Raw genomic sequence first — 14,701 nt, 5'->3', positions numbered from 1 at the left:
TTCTCCCTGCAGTTGTTGTCCCCAGATGAGAGTTCCTTTGTGCTGACTCAGTTGAATCTCCTTTACTTGACAGGGGGATGCTCGAGCAGCGACCCTCCCCAGCTCTAGCCCAACTCCTACTTACCTGCCAGGTGAGATACTATGATCATGAAGGTGCTTCTCCCAGGGCAAGGCTCACCCATTGCACTCTGGGTGTGCTGCTTCTGCGATTTCCCCAAATGTGGGAAACTTGACTGCATAATTTGTGTTTCCCCTGGTCGGCTCTCGTATAATTCAGATCTCTTTGTCTCAGGTCTCTCTCCAGCCTAGTTTGCTGTCTGTTTCCACTTCTCTTTTCTTGAGCCGCTCCCTTCTATGCCCTTGCGCACTATCCTGACTTCTCCCGTCTGCTTACTTCGTGCCTTCCAACGCACAATGCAAACTACAGGTAGTGCTGCAGGGCCCACACCCTTTTACTTGCCTTACAGAGCGTCTCTGGAGCAGTTACAGTGCCCAGCTGCTGCAAGAAATCAGCTTGAATGCTTCAGGGGCTGGGGCATAGCCAACATGAGCCCCACACCGAAGGAGGGTGGAGGTGTGTAATGCGAACTAGGGGTCATCCAAGCGCCGCAAAAGGCCGCCATGCCCTGCACGCCCCTTGTCTCTTTTCATATGCAGACGAGGGTTGAAGCCAACTTTGACCCACTGTTTGGATGACATCACCATATGCAAATCCATCTGCTGCAGGCCTTCCCCCAGGAATGCTTGCACTAGTTGTTGCATTTGGTTTGTTGTTTGGGGGTGCTTCAGTATTAGGCAGCCTTCTGCCCTCCCATGTTCATCTGAAAATATGTGTTCTCCCTGCAGTTGTTGTCCCCAGATGAGAGTTCCCTTGTGCTGCCTCAGTTGAATCTCCTTTACTTGACAGAGATGTGCCTGAGCAGCGGCCCTCCCCAGCCCTATCCCAAATCATACTTATTTTGCATAGGCGATACCATGGTCATGAAGATTGTTCTCCCAGTGTGAGGTTCATTCATTGCATTCTGGGTATGCTGACCCCTGTGAGTTTTTCCTATGAATAAGCAAATGCGAAACGATCGTTAGGGATCGGACACGTTCACTATGTGTTCTTTTATTGTAGTTTAGCCACTGTACAACTATTGTTTGCCTAGCTTGTTTAAATATTGCCTCTAGAATTAGTGCTGCTACAGCGGGTCCCCCCGTGTGCTGATTGCACGGGAGACGGCCGCTGTATAGTGTACTTAGCCACACGGCTAAAATTAGTGCTGCTGCAGCGGGTCCCCCTGTGTGCTGATTGCACGGGAGACTGCCGCTGTATACTGTACTTAGCCACACGGCTAAAATTAGTGCTGCTGCAGCGGGTCCCCCTGTGTGCTGATTGCACGGGAGACGGCCGCTGTATACAGTACTTAGCCACATGGCTAAAATTAGTGCTGCTGCAGCGGGTCCCCCTGTGTGCTGATTGCACGGGAGACGGCCGCTGTATAGTGTACCTAGCCACACGGCTAAAATTAGTGCTGCTGCAGCGGGTCCCCCTATGTGCTGATTGCACGGGAGACGACCGCTACATAGTATACCTGGCCACGTGGCTAGAATCAGTGCTGCTGCTGCGGGTTCCCCTGTGTGCTGATTACACGGGAGACGGCCGCTACACAGTATACTTAGCCACACGGGTGGTCTCATACGGGAGAGCCGCGGCTAGCGGCTTCCTGCAGACATACCGTGTGGGAAGGAATTGAGGGCATTGCTACACTGGGACTTTCTATTAAGGTCTCAGTGTGCTGACCCTAATACTTAATACAAAAACAGCCAAATATTAAGGGGACACTATATTGTCACTTGCTCCCGCTGATATACACTGCGGGAAGGAACTGACGTCTTCACTGCACTGGAAAAAAGTTTATAAAATCCCACTGTGCCGGCCCGACAACACTTTATGTAGTAGTGGCAGACTATAGAGGGGACACATATTAATCCCAGCTATAGTGTGGATGAATTAACAGGCACTGTCTATTATTAGAAACATATGCACTGCATACAATATTGAATAACTAACTGCCCTATTATAAAAGTGGTAAATGGGATATAAGGAAATGTCATAATATATAGGGGTGATTGCCTTATGAGCACTTTGGCTGTGATATTAAAGACACAATTGCTTGAACATTAAGGACAAGTATTTGGTAAAAATTGTTCAACAAACTACACATGTGCATAACAGATGTTGAGTAAAATCATAAAAAAACAGTGACTGTATGGTAAATGCATAATAAACATATGTGCAAGTGATGTCGATATAGGACCCACTCCCATATAGTAAAGACTATTATCAAAGATACACATGTGTAGAGAATAATTTCCAGCCCCATCTGTCTGAGAATTTTCTGTCAGACAGCTATAAGGGCATTTCAAGGAGAAAATAACACACAAAGTATCATATAATCATTTAGGACAGAGGCACAGGGATATTATCCCGCTAGCAGCAAAGCAATCAATACACTATTCAGAGGAGGCAACTAGATATTGTGGCCCACCATTTAATTATCGCAAAATATAGTCAGTGATGCGCACACTGTCAATACGAAGTCAAAATTACATAAGTGGTGGTATTATTAAGTCACATGTAGGAGTTGTTTACTCCTGGATACAAATGTATCATTGCAAGACATCTGGCAACTATAGTTGTTACTAACACTCAAACACTGTTTAAAACATTGGAGACAGTGAAGAAATACATCATTACAGTGGCGAAGCTTTTTAATTCACTTTATTAAATTTATTCACATAAATTCATTCACGTTAATCACAATTCACATGCACTATATTTCGCTAATGTCTTAAGTAATAATAATAAAAGTTATATTTTAAAATTAGTGGTCATCTATCGTAACAGATATTTGACTTTAAGTAAGTATATTTGTCCGCGTGTGCCCAATACAGGGACTTTTCTTCTTGTGAATCTCTAGACCCCTGTGATTTCCCCAAATGTGGGAAACTCGACTGCATTATTTGTGGTAGTGGGGGACTGTGTTTGTGCTTTCCTCTGGTCAGCTCGGGTAAAAATCAGATTTCTTTATCTCAGATCTTCCTCTAGCCTTGTTCTTCTTTCGAGAGTTCCCTTGTGCTGCCTCAGTTGGATCTCTTTCACTTGACAGGGGGGTACCCGAGCAGCGACCCTCCCCAGCTCTAGCCCAACTCCTACTTACCTGCCAGGTGAGATACTATGATCATGTAGGTGCTTCTCCCAGGGCAAGGCTCACCCATTGCACTCTGGTTGTGCTGCCCCTGCGATTTCCCCAAATGTGGGAAACTTGACTGCATAATTTGTGTTTCCCTTGGTCGGCTCTCGTATAATTCAGATCTCTTTGTCGCAGGTCTCTCTCCAGCCTAGTTTGCTGTCTGTTTCCACTTCTCTTTTCTTGAGCCGCTCCCTTCTATGCCCTTGCGCACTATCCTGACTTCTCCCGTCTGCTTACTTCGTGCCTTCCAACGCACAATGCAAACTACAGGTAGTGCTGCAGGGCCCACACCCTTTTACTTGCCGTACAGAGCAGCTCTGGAGCAGTTACAGTGCCCAGCTGCTGCAAGAAATCAGCTTGAATGCTTCAGGGGCTGGGGCATAGCCAACATGAGCCCCACACCGAAGGAGGGTGGAGGTGTGTAATGCGAACTAGGGGTCAGCCAAGCGCCGCAAAAGGCCGCCATGCCCTGCACGCCCCTTTTCTCTTTTCATATGCAGATGAGGGTTGAAGCCAACTTTGACCCACTGCTTGGATGGCATCACCATATGCAAATCCATCTGCTGCAGGCCTTCCCCCAGGAATGTTTGCACTAGTTGTTGCATTTGGTTTGTTGTTTGGGGGTGCTTCAGTATTAGGCAGCCTTCTGCCCTCCCATGTTCATCTGAAAATATGTGTTCTCCCTGCAGTTGTTGTCCCCAGATGAGAGTTCCCTTGTGCTGCCTCAGTTGAATCTCCTTTACTTGACAGAGATGCGCCTGAGCAGCGGCCCTCCCCAGCCCTATCCCAAATCATACTTATTTTGCATAGGAGAGACCATGGTCTTGAAGATTGTTCTCCCAGGGTGAGGTTCATTCATTGCATTCTGGGTATGCTGACCCCTGTGATTTCCCCAAATGTGGGAAACTCAACTGCATTATTTGTGGTAGTGGGGGACTGTGTTTGTGCTTTCCTCTGGTCAGCTCTGGTAAAAGTCAGATTTATTTGTTTCAGATCTTCCTCTAGCCTTGTTCTTCTTTCGAGAGTTCCCTTGTGCTGCCTCAGTTGGATCTCCTTCACTTGACAGGGGTGTGCCCGAGCAGCGACCCTCCCCAGCTCTAGCCCAACTTCTACTTACCTGCCAGGTGAGATACTATAATCATGAAGGTGCTTCTCCCAGGGCAAGGCTCACCCATTGCACTCTGGATGTGCTGCCCCTGCGATTTCCCCAAATGTGGGAAACTTGACTGCATAATTTGTGTTTCCCCTGGTCGGCTCTCGTATAATTCAGATCTCTTTGTCTCAGGTCTCTCTCCAGCCTAGTTTGCTGTCTGTTTCCACTTCTCTTTTCTTAAGCCGCTCCATTCTATGGCCTTGCGCACTATCCTTACTTCTCCCGTCTGCTTACTTTGTGCCTTCCAATACACAATGCAAACTACAGGTAGTGCTGCAGGGCCCACACCCTTTTACTTGCCGTACAGAGCAGCTCTGGAGCTGTTACAGTGCCCAGCTACTGCAAGAAATCAGCTTGAATGCTTCAGGGGCTGGGGCATAGCCAACATGAGCCCCACACCGAAGGAGAATGGAGGTGTTTAATGCGAACTAGGGGTCATCCAAGCGCCGCAAAAGGCCGCCATGCCCTGCACGCCCCTTTTCTCTTTTCATATGCAGACGAGGGTTGAAGCCAACTTTGACCCACTGCTTGGATGACATCACCATATGCAAATCCATCTGCTGCAGGCCTTCCCCCAGGAATGCTTGCACTAGTTGTTGCATTTGGTTTGTTGTTTGGGGGTGCTTCAGTATTAGGCAGCCTTCTGCCCTCCCATGTTCATCTGAAAATATGTGTTCTCCCTGCAGTTGTTGTCCCCAGATGAGAGTTCCCTTATGCTGCCTCAGTTGAATCTCCTTTACTTGACAGAGATGTGCCTGAGCAGCGGCCCTCCCCAGCCCTATCCCAAATCATACTTATTTTGCATAGGAGATACCATGGTCATGAAGATTATTCTCCCAGTGTGAGGTTCATTCATTGCATTCTGGGTATGCTGACCCCTGTGATTTCCCCAAATGTGGGAAACTCGACAGCATTATTTGTGGTAGTGGGGGACTGTGTTTGTGTTTTCCTCTGGTCAGCTCTGGTAAAAGTCAGATTTCTTTGTCTCAGATCTTCCTCTAGCCTTGTTCTTCTTTCGAGAATTCCCTTGTGCTGCCTCAGTTGGATCTCCTTCACTTGACAGGGGGGTACCCGAGCAGCGACCCTCCCCAGCTCTAGCCCAACTCCTACTTACCTGCCAGGTGAGATACTATGATCACGTAGGTGCTTCTCCCAGGGCAAGGCTCACCCATTGCACTCTGGGTGTGCTGCTCCTGCGATTTCCCCAAATGTGGGAAACTTGACTGCATAATTTGTGTTTCCCCTGGTCGGCTCTCGTATAATTCAGATCTCTTTGTCTCAGGTCTCTCTCCAGCCTAGTTTGCTGTCTGTTTCCACTTCTCTTTTCTTAAGCCGCTCCATTCTATGGCCTTGCGCACTATCCTTACTTCTCCCGTCTGCTTACTTTGTGCCTTCCAATGCACAATGCAAACTACAGGTAGTGCTGCAGGGCCCACACCCTTTTACTTGCCGTACAGAGCAGCTCTGGAGCTGTTACAGTGCCCAGCTACTGCAAGAAATCAGCTTGAATGCTTCAGGGGCTGGGGCATAGCCAACATGAGCCCCACACCGAAGGAGGGTGGAGGTGTTTAATGCGAACTAGGGGTCATCCAAGCGCCGCAAAAGGCCGCCATGCCCTGCACGCCCCTTTTCTCTTTTCATATGCAGACGAGGGTTGAAGCCAACTTTGACCCACTGCTTGGATGACATCACCATATGCAAATCCATCTGCTGCAGGCCTTCCCCCAGGAATGCTTGCACTAGTTGTTGCATTTGGTTTGTTGTTTGGGGGTGCTTCAGTATTAGGCAGCCTTCTGCCCTCCCATGTTCATCTGAAAATATGTGTTCTCCCTGCAGTTGTTGTCCCCAGTGAGAGTTCCCTTATGCTGCCTCAGTTGAATCTCCTTTAATTGACAGAGATGTGCCTGAGCAGCGGCCCTCCCCAGCCCTATCCCAAATCATACTTATTTTGCATAGGAGATACCATGGTCATGAAGATTATTCTCCCAGTGTGAGGTTCATTCATTGCATTCTGGGTATGCTGACCCCTGTGATTTCCCCAAATGTGGGAAACTCGACAGCATTATTTGTGGTAGTGGGGGACTGTGTTTGTGTTTTCCTCTGGTCAGCTCTGGTAAAAGTCAGATTTCTTTGTCTCAGATCTTCCTCTAGCCTTGTTCTTCTTTCGAGAATTCCCTTGTGCTGCCTCAGTTGGATCTCCTTCACTTGACAGGGGGGTACCCGAGCAGCGACCCTCCCCAGTTCTAGCCCAACTCCTACTTACCTGCCAGGTGAGATACTATGATCACGTAGGTGCTTCTCCCAGGGCAAGGCTCACCCATTGCACTCTGGGTGTGCTGCTCCTGCGATTTCCCCAAATGTGGGAAACTTGACTGCATAATTTGTGTTTCCCCTGGTCGGCTCTCGTATACTTCAGATCTCTTTGTCTCAGGTCTCTCTCCAGCCTAGTTTGCTGTCTGTTTCCACTTCTCTTTTCTTAAGTGCCTTCCAATGCACAATGCAAACTACAGGTAGTGCTGCAGGGCCCACACCCTTTTACTTGCCGTACATAGCAGCTCTGGAGCTGTTACAGTGCCAAGCTGCTGCAAGAAATCAGCTTGAATGCTTCAGGGGCTGGGGCATAGCCAACATGAGCCCCACACCGAAGGAGGGTGGGGGTGTTTAATGCGAACTAAGGGTCATCCAACGCCGCAAAAGGCCGCCATGCCCTGCATACCCCTTTTCTCTTTTCATATGCAGATGAGGGTTGAAGCCAACTTTGACCCACTGCTTGGATGGCATCACCATATGCAAATCCATCTGCTGCAGGCCTTCCCCCAGGAATGTTTGCACTAGTTGTTGCATTTGGTTTGTTGTTTGGGGGTGCTTCAGTATTAGGCAGCCTTCTGCCCTCCCATGTTCATCTGAAAATATGTGTTCTCCCTGCAGTTGTTGTCCCCAGATGAGAGTTCCCTTGTGCTGCCTCAGTTGAATCTCCTTTACTTGACAGAGATGCGCCTGAGCAGCGGCCCTCCCCAGCCCTATCCCAAATCATACTTATTTTGCATAGGAGAGACCATGGTCTTGAAGATTGTTCTCCCAGGGTGAGGTTCATTCATTGCATTCTGGGTATGCTGACCCCTGTGATTTCCCCAAATGTGGGAAACTCAACTGCATTATTTGTGGTAGTGGGGGACTGTGTTTGTGCTTTCCTCTGGTCAGCTCTGGTAAAAGTCAGATTTATTTGTTTCAGATCTTCCTCTAGCCTTGTTCTTCTTTCGAGAGTTCCCTTGTGCTGCCTCAGTTGGATCTCCTTCACTTGACAGGGGTGTGCCCGAGCAGCGACCCTCCCCAGCTCTAGCCCAACTTCTACTTACCTGCCAGGTGAGATACTATAATCATGAAGGTGCTTCTCCCAGGGCAAGGCTCACCCATTGCACTCTGGATGTGCTGCCCCTGCGATTTCCCCAAATGTGGGAAACTTGACTGCATAATTTGTGTTTCCCCTGGTCGGCTCTCGTATAATTCAGATCTCTTTGTCTCAGGTCTCTCTCCAGCCTAGTTTGCTGTCTGTTTCCACTTCTCTTTTCTTAAGCCGCTCCATTCTATGGCCTTGCGCACTATCCTTACTTCTCCCGTCTGCTTACTTTGTGCCTTCCAATACACAATGCAAACTACAGGTAGTGCTGCAGGGCCCACACCCTTTTACTTGCCGTACAGAGCAGCTCTGGAGCTGTTACAGTGCCCAGCTACTGCAAGAAATCAGCTTGAATGCTTCAGGGGCTGGGGCATAGCCAACATGAGCCCCACACCGAAGGAGAATGGAGGTGTTTAATGCGAACTAGGGGTCATCCAAGCGCCGCAAAAGGCCGCCATGCCCTGCACGCCCCTTTTCTCTTTTCATATGCAGACGAGGGTTGAAGCCAACTTTGACCCACTGCTTGGATGACATCACCATATGCAAATCCATCTGCTGCAGGCCTTCCCCCAGGAATGCTTGCACTAGTTGTTGCATTTGGTTTGTTGTTTGGGGGTGCTTCAGTATTAGGCAGCCTTCTGCCCTCCCATGTTCATCTGAAAATATGTGTTCTCCCTGCAGTTGTTGTCCCCAGATGAGAGTTCCCTTATGCTGCCTCAGTTGAATCTCCTTTACTTGACAGAGATGTGCCTGAGCAGCGGCCCCCCCCAGCCCTATCCCAAATCATACTTATTTTGCATAGGAGATACCATGGTCATGAAGATTATTCTCCCAGTGTGAGGTTCATTCATTGCATTCTGGGTATGCTGACCCCTGTGATTTCCCCAAATGTGGGAAACTCGACAGCATTATTTGTGGTAGTGGGGGACTGTGTTTGTGTTTTCCTCTGGTCAGCTCTGGTAAAAGTCAGATTTCTTTGTCTCAGATCTTCCTCTAGCCTTGTTCTTCTTTCGAGAATTCCCTTGTGCTGCCTCAGTTGGATCTCCTTCACTTGACAGGGGGGTACCCGAGCAGCGACCCTCCCCAGCTCTAGCCCAACTCCTACTTACCTGCCAGGTGAGATACTATGATCACGTAGGTGCTTCTCCCAGGGCAAGGCTCACCCATTGCACTCTGGGTGTGCTGCTCCTGCGATTTCCCCAAATGTGGGAAACTTGACTGCATAATTTGTGTTTCCCCTGGTCGGCTCTCGTATAATTCAGATCTCTTTGTCTCAGGTCTCTCTCCAGCCTAGTTTGCTGTCTGTTTCCACTTCTCTTTTCTTAAGCCGCTCCATTCTATGGCCTTGCGCACTATCCTTACTTCTCCCGTCTGCTTACTTTGTGCCTTCCAATGCACAATGCAAACTACAGGTAGTGCTGCAGGGCCCACACCCTTTTACTTGCCGTACAGAGCAGCTCTGGAGCTGTTACAGTGCCCAGCTACTGCAAGAAATCAGCTTGAATGCTTCAGGGGCTGGGGCATAGCCAACATGAGCCCCACACCGAAGGAGGGTGGAGGTGTTTAATGCGAACTAGGGGTCATCCAAGCGCCGCAAAAGGCCGCCATGCCCTGCACGCCCCTTTTCTCTTTTCATATGCAGACGAGGGTTGAAGCCAACTTTGACCCACTGCTTGGATGACATCACCATATGCAAATCCATCTGCTGCAGGCCTTCCCCCAGGAATGCTTGCACTAGTTGTTGCATTTGGTTTGTTGTTTGGGGGTGCTTCAGTATTAGGCAGCCTTCTGCCCTCCCATGTTCATCTGAAAATATGTGTTCTCCCTGCAGTTGTTGTCCCCAGTGAGAGTTCCCTTATGCTGCCTCAGTTGAATCTCCTTTAATTGACAGAGATGTGCCTGAGCAGCGGCCCTCCCCAGCCCTATCCCAAATCATACTTATTTTGCATAGGAGATACCATGGTCATGAAGATTATTCTCCCAGTGTGAGGTTCATTCATTGCATTCTGGGTATGCTGACCCCTGTGATTTCCCCAAATGTGGGAAACTCGACAGCATTATTTGTGGTAGTGGGGGACTGTGTTTGTGTTTTCCTCTGGTCAGCTCTGGTAAAAGTCAGATTTCTTTGTCTCAGATCTTCCTCTAGCCTTGTTCTTCTTTCGAGAATTCCCTTGTGCTGCCTCAGTTGGATCTCCTTCACTTGACAGGGGGGTACCCGAGCAGCGACCCTCCCCAGTTCTAGCCCAACTCCTACTTACCTGCCAGGTGAGATACTATGATCACGTAGGTGCTTCTCCCAGGGCAAGGCTCACCCATTGCACTCTGGGTGTGCTGCTCCTGCGATTTCCCCAAATGTGGGAAACTTGACTGCATAATTTGTGTTTCCCCTGGTCGGCTCTCGTATACTTCAGATCTCTTTGTCTCAGGTCTCTCTCCAGCCTAGTTTGCTGTCTGTTTCCACTTCTCTTTTCTTAAGTGCCTTCCAATGCACAATGCAAACTACAGGTAGTGCTGCAGGGCCCACACCCTTTTACTTGCCGTACAGAGCAGCTCTGGAGCTGTTACAGTGCCAAGCTGCTGCAAGAAATCAGCTTGAATGCTTCAGGGGCTGGGGCATAGCCAACATGAGCCCCACACCGAAGGAGGGTGGGGGTGTTTAATGCGAACTAAGGGTCATCCAACGCCGCAAAAGGCCGCCATGCCCTGCATACCCCTTTTCTCTTTTCATATGCAGATGAGGGTTCCAGCCAACTTTGGCCCACTGCTTGGATGACATCACCGTATGCAAATCCGTCTTCTGCAGAACTTCCCCCAGGAATGCTTGTACTAGTTGTTGCATTTGGTTTGTTGTTTGGGGGTGCTTCAGTATTAGGCAGCCTTCTGCCCTCCCATGTTCATCTGAAAATATGTGTTCTCCCTGCAGTTGTTGTCCTCAGATGGGAGTTCCCTTGTGCTGCCTCAGTTGAATCTCCTTTACTTGACAGAGATGTGCCTGAGCAGCGGCCCTCCCCAGCCCTATCACAAATCATACTTATTTTGCATAGGAGATACCATGGTCATGAAGATTGTTCTCCGAGGGTGAGGTTCATTCATTGCATTTTGGGTATGCTGACCCCTGTGATTTCCCCAAATGTGGGAAACTCGACTGCATTATTTGTGGTAGTGGGGGACTGTGTTTGTGCTTTCCTCTGGTCAGCTCTGGTAAAAGTCAGATTTCTTTGTCTCAGATTTTCCTCTAGCCTTGTTCTTCTTTCGAGAGTTCCCTTGTGCTGCCTCAGTTGGATCTCCTTCACTTGACAGGGGGGTACCCGAGCAGCAACCCTCCCCAGCTCTAGCCCAACTCCTACTTACCTGCCAGGTGAGATACTATGATCATGAAGGTGCTTCTCCCAGGGCAAGGCTCACCCATTGCACTCTGGGTGTGCTGCTCCTGCGATTTCCCCAAATGTGGGACACTTGACTGCATAATTTGTGTTTCCCCTGGTCGGCTCTTATATAATTTAGATCTCTTTGTCTCAGGTCCCTCTCCAGCCTAGTTTGCTGCCTGTTTCCACTTCTCTTTTCTTGAGCCGCTCCCTTCTATGCCCTTGTGCACTATCCTGACTTCCCCGTCTGCTTACTTTGTGCCTTCCAACGCACAATGCAAAATACAGGTAGTGCTGCAGGGCCCACACCCTTTTACTTGCTTTACAGAGCAGCTCTGGAGCTGTTACAGTGCCCAGCTGCTGCAAGAAATCAGCTTGAATGCTTCAGGGGCTTGGGCATAGCCAACATGAGCCCCACACCGAAGGAGGGTGGAGGTGTTTAATGCGAACTAGGGGTCATCCAAGCGCCGCAAAAGGCCGCCATGCCCTGCACACCCCTTTTTTATTTTCATATGCAGACGAGGGTTGAAGCCAACTTTGACCCACTGCTTGGATGACATCACCATATGCAAATCCATCTGCTGCAGGCCTTCCCCCAGGAATGCTTGCACTAGTAGTTGCATTTGGTTTGTTTTTTGGGGGTGCTTCAGTATTAGGCAGCCTTCTGCCCTCCCATGTTCATCTGAAAATATGTGTTCTCCCTGCAGTTGTTGTCCCCAGATGAGAGTTCCCTTGTGCTGCCTCAGTTGAATCTCCTTTACTTGACAGAGATGTGCCTGAGCAGCGGCCCTCCCCAGCCCTATCCCAAATCATACTTATTTTGCATAGGAGATACCATGGTCATGAAGATTGTTCTCCCAGGGTGAGGTTCATTCATTGCATTCTGGGTATGCTGACCCCTGTGATTTCCCCAAATGTGGGAAACTCGACTGCATTATTTGTGGTAGTGGGGGACTGTGTTTGTGCTTTCCTCTGGTCAGCTCTGGTAAAAGTCAGATTTCTTTGTCTCAGATCTTCCTCTAGCCTTGTTCTTCTTTCGAGAGTTCCCTTGTGCTGCCTCAGTTGGATCTCCTTCACTTGACAGGGGGTGCACGAGCAGCAATCCTCCACAGCTCTAGCCCAACTCCTACTTACCTGCCAGGTGAGATACTATGATCTTCACTGTTAGGGCAATCAGGATGTGGAAATCCCTGCCAGGGAAGGTGGTAATGGCGGACTCTGTAATTGGATTTAAAAAAGGAATGGATACATTTCTGAATGAAAAAGCTATCCAAGGTTATAATACTTAAAATATCAACATGGTTAATCCGGGGGTAACATGAGTTATAGTAGCTAACTAGTCATAAAACATTATTCAGCAAGTATGTAGAATCATCACAACTTAAAACAGGTTGAACACGATGGGCAATTTGCCTCTATTCAACCTCAAAAACTATGTTACTATATGTTACTATATTACTATGTTACTGTAGTATACAGAACACCACAATGTAATGAGCAGTGATAGTGAGCACTGATGAGGATACTAAAACTGACACTGAGCAGCAAGATGCAGCACTGGACTATTAGTAATGTACTGTAGTATGCTGAGCACCACAATGCAGCACAAGACAATGAGCAGTGATACTGAGCACTGATGAGGATACTACTGAGAACTGACACTGAGCAGGAGAGACACACTACTAGTATTACTGAGCAGCAATAAGTAACCACTGATACTGAGCACTGATATGGAGATTTCCACTGAGAGAACATAGCCACGTCCTCTCCGCTCTCTCTTCAATGCACGAGTAAAAATGGCGGCAACGCGCAGCTCTTTATATGGAATCCGAATCTCGCGAGAATCCGACAGCGGGATGATGACATTTTCCCTTGTTCAGGTTTTCCGAGTCAGGCGGGAACAACCGAGCCTGCCTCGGACCAGTGTAAACCACGTGGAGTTCGTCGGGAATTCGGTTCTCTGAGAACCGAACCCGCTCCTCTATATATACTATATTACTATGTTACTGTAGTATACAGAACACCACAATGCAATGAGCAGTGATAGTGAGCACTGATGAGGATACTAGAACTGACACTGAGCAGCAAGATGCAGCACTGGACTATTAGTAATGTACTGTAGTATGCTGAGCACCACAATGCAGCACAAGACAATGAGCAGTGATACTGAGCACTGATGAGGATACTACTGAGAACTGACACTGAGCAGGAGAGACACACTACTAGTATTACTGAGCAGCAATAAGTAACCACTGATACTGAGCACTGATATTGAGATTTCCACTGAGAGAACATAGCCACGTCCTCTCCGCTCTCTCTTCAATGCACGAGTAAAAATGGCAGCAACGCGCAGCTCTTTATATGGAATCCGAATCTCGCGAGAATCCGACAGCGGGATGATGACATTTTCCCTTGTTCAGGTTTTCCGAGTCAGGCGGGAACAACCGAGCCTGCCTCGGACCAGTGTTAACCACGTGGAGTTCGTGGGGAATTCGGTTCTCGGAGAACCGAACCCGCTCCTCTCTACCTTATACCCATCAATTTTTTTATTTTCAGTCTAAGCCCCTGCAGTTTTCTGTAAGCATCTGCTTCGCTATGATGATCAACAAGTCACAAGGGCAAACACTCAGGGCTTGAGGCGTAGATCTTAGGACCAGCTGCTACAAGCATGGCAGAGGTGTCACTATCACTGGTGAGACCCAGAGAGGTGGCGAGGGAGATTGTAATGCAGTGCGCGCAGATAAACAGCGCAATGGTAAAAAGGAGGCATGGTTTCATAGGTAGGGGCGTGGCCTGGTGGCCTGAATCTACATTTTGTTGCTCCGGGAGTCCCGGGGGTTGGGGGCTGCACCCGGGGACTAGTGTGTGAGCGGTGCTGGCTCCTGCACAGTGACAGGGCATGGCCACCCAGCATGACGCCTCCCTTCTTGACCATGCTGTAATTGCAGTCGCACTGCAGTTCAGCGTGATCATAAAAAATGGTGTAGGCTCCTGCTGGTGCAGACTGTAGAGAAAAGCTGCTGTGACCACGCCCCCTGTGTCTCCTCCGTTGCAGACCCCATTTTGAAGCCTTGCCCCCGGACTAAGAGAAAAGAATGCCCTTGCGCACTATCCTGACTTCTCCTCCCGTCTGCTTAATTTGTGCCTTCCAACGCACAATGCGAACAACAGGTGGTGCTGCAGGGCCCACACTCTTTTACTTGCCTTACAGAACAGCTCTGGAGCTGTTACAGTGCCCAGCTGCTGCAAGAAATCAGCTTGAATGCTTCAGGGGATGGGGCATGGCCAACATGAGCCCCACACCAAAGGAGGGTGGGGGTGTTTAATGCGAACTAGGGGTCATCCAAGCACTGCAAAAGGCCGCCATGCCCTGCATGCCCCTTTACTCTTTTCATATGCAGATGAGGGTTCCAGTCAACTTTGACCCACTGCTTGGATAACATCACCATATGCAAATCCGTCTGCTGCAGACCTTCCCCCAAGAGTGCTTGTACTAGTTGTTGCATATGGTTTGATATTTGATGGTGCTTCAGTATTAGGCAGCCTT

General features: G+C 48.9%; 16 non-coding genes and 1 pseudogene across 16 annotated transcripts; all 17 read left to right on the top strand.

The window, feature by feature from the left end:
• The first annotated feature begins 116 nt into the window (after nt 1-116).
• On the top strand, nt 117-279 carry LOC135035102 (U1 spliceosomal RNA). Its single transcript, XR_010230184.1, has one exon. It is a non-coding gene; the product is annotated as a U1 spliceosomal RNA (small nuclear RNA).
• A 2,919-nt stretch (nt 280-3,198) lies between these two features.
• LOC135035127 (U1 spliceosomal RNA) lies at nt 3,199-3,361 on the top strand. The gene has a single exon (XR_010230205.1). It is a non-coding gene; the product is annotated as a U1 spliceosomal RNA (small nuclear RNA).
• Nucleotides 3,362-4,032: 671 nt separating this feature from the next.
• On the top strand, nt 4,033-4,196 carry LOC135035163 (U1 spliceosomal RNA). Its single transcript, XR_010230235.1, has one exon. It is a non-coding gene; the product is annotated as a U1 spliceosomal RNA (small nuclear RNA).
• A 152-nt stretch (nt 4,197-4,348) lies between these two features.
• Nucleotides 4,349-4,511, top strand: LOC135035125 (U1 spliceosomal RNA). Its single transcript, XR_010230203.1, has one exon. It is a non-coding gene; the product is annotated as a U1 spliceosomal RNA (small nuclear RNA).
• A 671-nt stretch (nt 4,512-5,182) lies between these two features.
• On the top strand, nt 5,183-5,346 carry LOC135035067 (U1 spliceosomal RNA). The gene has a single exon (XR_010230151.1). It is a non-coding gene; the product is annotated as a U1 spliceosomal RNA (small nuclear RNA).
• Nucleotides 5,347-5,498: 152 nt separating this feature from the next.
• On the top strand, nt 5,499-5,661 carry LOC135035108 (U1 spliceosomal RNA). The gene has a single exon (XR_010230189.1). It is a non-coding gene; the product is annotated as a U1 spliceosomal RNA (small nuclear RNA).
• A 670-nt stretch (nt 5,662-6,331) lies between these two features.
• LOC135035066 (U1 spliceosomal RNA) lies at nt 6,332-6,495 on the top strand. Its single transcript, XR_010230150.1, has one exon. It is a non-coding gene; the product is annotated as a U1 spliceosomal RNA (small nuclear RNA).
• Nucleotides 6,496-6,647: 152 nt separating this feature from the next.
• LOC135035112 (U1 spliceosomal RNA) lies at nt 6,648-6,810 on the top strand. Its single transcript, XR_010230193.1, has one exon. It is a non-coding gene; the product is annotated as a U1 spliceosomal RNA (small nuclear RNA).
• A 614-nt stretch (nt 6,811-7,424) lies between these two features.
• LOC135035162 (U1 spliceosomal RNA) lies at nt 7,425-7,588 on the top strand. The gene has a single exon (XR_010230234.1). It is a non-coding gene; the product is annotated as a U1 spliceosomal RNA (small nuclear RNA).
• Nucleotides 7,589-7,740: 152 nt separating this feature from the next.
• Nucleotides 7,741-7,903, top strand: LOC135035124 (U1 spliceosomal RNA). Its single transcript, XR_010230202.1, has one exon. It is a non-coding gene; the product is annotated as a U1 spliceosomal RNA (small nuclear RNA).
• A 671-nt stretch (nt 7,904-8,574) lies between these two features.
• On the top strand, nt 8,575-8,738 carry LOC135035205 (U1 spliceosomal RNA). Its single transcript, XR_010230279.1, has one exon. It is a non-coding gene; the product is annotated as a U1 spliceosomal RNA (small nuclear RNA).
• Nucleotides 8,739-8,890: 152 nt separating this feature from the next.
• On the top strand, nt 8,891-9,053 carry LOC135035107 (U1 spliceosomal RNA). Its single transcript, XR_010230188.1, has one exon. It is a non-coding gene; the product is annotated as a U1 spliceosomal RNA (small nuclear RNA).
• Nucleotides 9,054-9,723: 670 nt separating this feature from the next.
• LOC135035204 (U1 spliceosomal RNA) lies at nt 9,724-9,887 on the top strand. Its single transcript, XR_010230278.1, has one exon. It is a non-coding gene; the product is annotated as a U1 spliceosomal RNA (small nuclear RNA).
• Nucleotides 9,888-10,039: 152 nt separating this feature from the next.
• LOC135035111 (U1 spliceosomal RNA) lies at nt 10,040-10,202 on the top strand. Its single transcript, XR_010230192.1, has one exon. It is a non-coding gene; the product is annotated as a U1 spliceosomal RNA (small nuclear RNA).
• Nucleotides 10,203-10,816: 614 nt separating this feature from the next.
• LOC135035152 (U1 spliceosomal RNA) lies at nt 10,817-10,980 on the top strand. Its single transcript, XR_010230222.1, has one exon. It is a non-coding gene; the product is annotated as a U1 spliceosomal RNA (small nuclear RNA).
• Nucleotides 10,981-11,132: 152 nt separating this feature from the next.
• LOC135035119 (U1 spliceosomal RNA) lies at nt 11,133-11,274 on the top strand (annotated as a pseudogene).
• A 691-nt stretch (nt 11,275-11,965) lies between these two features.
• Nucleotides 11,966-12,129, top strand: LOC135035176 (U1 spliceosomal RNA). Its single transcript, XR_010230249.1, has one exon. It is a non-coding gene; the product is annotated as a U1 spliceosomal RNA (small nuclear RNA).
• The last annotated feature ends 2,572 nt before the right edge of the window (nt 12,130-14,701 follow it).

Source organism: Pseudophryne corroboree, unplaced genomic scaffold (assembly GCF_028390025.1).
Source record: "Pseudophryne corroboree isolate aPseCor3 unplaced genomic scaffold, aPseCor3.hap2 scaffold_595, whole genome shotgun sequence".
In the NCBI taxonomy this organism is placed as follows: domain Eukaryota; kingdom Metazoa; phylum Chordata; class Amphibia; order Anura; family Myobatrachidae; genus Pseudophryne; species Pseudophryne corroboree.
The sequence above is the reverse complement of the archived record's forward strand: the minus strand, read 5'-3'. Positions and strand labels throughout refer to the sequence as shown.